The 3,886-nt window shown below is 40.8% G+C and overlaps 1 pseudogene; it reads left to right on the top strand.

The window, feature by feature from the left end:
- Positions 1-200: 200 nt before the first annotated feature.
- Positions 201-654, top strand: LOC116635230 (annotated as a pseudogene).
- The last annotated feature ends 3,232 nt before the right edge of the window (positions 655-3,886 follow it).

Raw genomic sequence — 3,886 nt, 5'->3', positions numbered from 1 at the left:
TATGGACGAAATACCATAAAAAGAACCTAGAAATTTTAAATGGTTGCTTTTTTTCAGGATTGGGAAGGAAGCATAAAGAGAAGGGCAGGTGACTGCTATTTTTGGTTAAAAGACTAACACTAGCCACTTCCTGCTTCCCTGTGGGTGGGTCATTTCTGTGTCCCTGCAGCATGGGGCAGGAGACCACCAAAGCTGATGCGATGACTGAGGCTGATGTGAATCCAAAGGCCTACCTCGTCACAGACACCGACCTCACAAGAAATGACCGGACCTTGCTCAGCAGGCATGTAACTACAAGCAGCTCCGGAAAGGAGCCAATGAAACCACCAAGACCCTCAACAGAGGCATCTCTGAGTTCGTCGTGATGGCTGCAGACGCTGAGCTCCTGGAGATCATCTTTCACCTTCTGCTGCTGTGCCAGGATAACAGTATGTCCAACATGTTTGTGCACTCCCGCTCCAAGCAGGCTGTAGGGCCTGTGGGGTTTCCAGGCCTGTCATCACCTACTCTGTCACCATCAAAGAAGGCTCACAGCTGAAGTGGCAGATCCAGTCCATTCAGCAGTCCCTGAAAAGTCCTCAGCTGACCCCGGTGGCCTCTGCTACACTGACTGCTGTGAGGGTTGTGTATCATGTTGTCTGTGTTAGCATGTAGTGTCTCCAGCCACATTCTCTTGTTATATTATAGTACTAAATCTGGTTTTTGCATCTTTGTATTGCTTTTGTTTAGTTTTACAGGTGGTTATCCATATGTTACTCCCCCACCCCACCCCCAATCTCCCATTCTACTCTCTCTCTCTGCCATCTTATCCTCCCTTTTGAAAAATGAACTAATGCTAAGAACAGGCAGAAGTCAAATGAAGACACCATTCAAAGGCAGGGGAGAGCCAGGATAGAGATCTGGTTCCAGCTTTCAGGCACTAACTTCCTAGGGCATGGCAGAATTAAACACCATGCACTTTGTATCCCTGTGTCTGGCTTCAAAGTCATTCCATACATGTTTGCTCTCCAGAGGAGAAAGCATGTATCATTTGGGGAGAAAGGATGCACCCTGTGAGGTTGTCAGGTGTATGTTCAAGTGCCATTTGCTAATATACCCCTATTTGCTTTGGTAATGTGATATTGCCCTTCTCCCCCAACTCCCAACCATGCTCCTGAGGGTGGCAGGGCAGTAGCATATCAAAGAAATATGCCACAGAATTCCAAAGGCTGCCTGGGTTTGTTAGACATGGCGCAGTTGAACTAGGTCTTGAAGGAGTCCAGAGTGGCAAGAAAGTAGAGGGTCAACTGAAGCTGGAATGAAGAAGTCTGGGAAAGTAATAGAGACCTGCCTGGAAGCTATAGCAGAGATGTTGGAATCCAAGGAAACATCCTCTCTGGTGAATGGAGATGGACATTTGGTACCAGCCTTAAGAGCCCTGACTCCTGTTTCCTGCCACAACGTGGGTCAGATGTATGTATTCTTTATCACATCAGAAGGACAGTGCTACAGCAAAGGAAACAGTCAACAAAACCAAAAGACAACCGACAGAAGGGGAGAAGATATTTGCAAATGACATATCAGATAAAGGGCTAGTATCCAATCTATAAAGAACTTATCAAACTCAACACCCAAAGAACAAATGATCCAATCAAGAAATGGGCAGGACATGAACAGACATTTCTGCAAAGAAGATATCCAAAAGGCCAACAGACACATGAAAAAGTGCTCAACATCACTCGGCATCAGGGAAATCCAAATCAAAACCTCAATGAGATACCACCTCACACCAGTCAGAATGGCTAAAATTAACAAGTCAGGAAACAACAGATGTTGGCGAGGATGCGGAGAAAGGGGAACCCTCCTACACTGTTGGTGGGAATGCAAGCTGGTGCAACCACTCTGGAAAATAGTATGGAGGTTCCTCAAAAAGTTGAAAATAGAGCTACCGTACGACCCAGCAATTGCACTACTGTGTATTTATCCCAAAGATACAAATGTAGTGATCCAAAGGGGTACATGCACCCCAATGTTTATAGCAGCAATGTCCACAATAGCCAAACTGTGGAAAGAGCCAAGATGTCCATCAACAGATGAATGGATAAAGAAAATGTGGTATATATATACAATGGAGTATTATGCAGACATCAAAAAAATGAAATCTTGCCATTTGCAACAACGTGGATGGAACTAGAGGGTATTATGCTAAGCGAAATAAGTCATTCAGAGAGAGGCAAGTATCATATGATCTCACTGATATGAGGAATTCTTAATCTCAGGAAACAAACTGAGGTTTGCTGGAGTGGAAGGGGTGGGAGGGATAGGGTGGCTGGGTGATAGACATTGGGGAGGGTATGTGCTATGGTGAGCACTGTGAATTGTGTAAGACTGATGAATCACAGACCTGTACCTCTGAAACATAATACATTATATGTTAAAAAAAAAAAAAGGAAGATACATAATAATTTGGAGAAGAAAATTAAAAACTATCCATTCTTTATTCACAGAGAATCTTGAATCTATACTGCTAACCATTCTTTATTACTCTGTGGATTATTTTACACAACAGAAACTATTATCTGAATACAATTTATATCTTTTTTAGTCTAATATTTTATAATCAGAAGTTTTCATACATTTAAATATTTTTCAGAAACATTTTTATTAGGTGCATAATAGTCCATCTGGTGACACAACATAATTTAACTATTGCCATATTTTCAGACTTTTTTTTAGATTTCCCAGTTATAAACAAATCTACTTTAAATATATTTGTTTATTGATCTTTCCCAGTGCTTTATTATCTTTCCCTAGGAAGAATTCCTGGAAATGAATTGGTAGGCTAAATGGTAAAAACATTCTTGAGGCTTTTGGCACATGTTATTAAATTGCTCTCCAAAAAGATTCTTCCAATTCATATTCCCACCAGCAATATATGAGACTATCTCATTTCAATGCCGCTGTGCTGACCCTGGATTTTTCTCATTACAAAAAATAATTTAAAACTAAACCTAAAGTAAAATGGAGCAGTTTTCCCCAAGATCTTGGACTTTTTCAAATTTTTCAAAATTGGTGACAGGAAGATAACCCTCTAACTTTTCTCATAGAAAAGAAAAGATGCAGGCCCTTTCTCCCACTGTTCAGACCCTTTCTGTTATCTGTGTATAGAACAGATAGCTGGTGAGATAATTTAGAGGAAGGACACAGAAAAAGAACTAAATCATGTTATTTCAGGATTCTCCTCAATATAAGAAAAATATGTGTTGATGGAGGTATTAGCTAACACTATGGTGGTCATCATTTTGCAATATATAAGTGTATCAAATCAACACACTGTCCACCTTAAATTTATGCAATGTTATATGTCAATCTCAATAAAGCTGGGGGGAAAGAAATGTGGGGGCTGTAAGGGCATTTTGAATTCTGAAATTAAGTAAAAAATACATTTGTAAAAGCCAAGATTCTCTATGGTAATTTGCCTAGAACTTTCAACTTGGGTCAATGGTGACCTTGCCAAGATTATAGGAACATCTCCTTTTGTGAAAGTAGGGGCCAATAAAATAATAACAGTGGCTAACATTTACTGAAGTCTTCCTAGACACGAGGCACTTTAGTACAACATCTCATTTAACTCACACAGCAACTCTATTAGCTGACAATTATTCCCACTTTACAAATGAGGACATTGATGATCTGAGGAGCTAACTAGCCCAAGACCCCAGAGCTTGTGTGACTTGAGGGCCAGTGTTCTTCACAATGCCTTCACAATGCAGGCAAGGTGAAGGTCCTGGGTCCTCACCTTGGCAAACAACCATAAGTCAAAAGTGAACTGAAAAGACTGTGCTTCTGAGCTACATACTGAAAAGGTTCGAACATATCCATAGCCTTATTAGTTTGAAAATGGATC

The sequence above is a fragment of the Phoca vitulina genome, unplaced genomic scaffold (genome assembly GCF_004348235.1).
Source record: "Phoca vitulina isolate PV1807 unplaced genomic scaffold, GSC_HSeal_1.0 scaffold10, whole genome shotgun sequence".
Taxonomy (NCBI): domain Eukaryota; kingdom Metazoa; phylum Chordata; class Mammalia; order Carnivora; family Phocidae; genus Phoca; species Phoca vitulina.
Note: the sequence above shows the minus strand (reverse complement) of the source record. Positions and strands in the feature narration are given on the sequence as shown.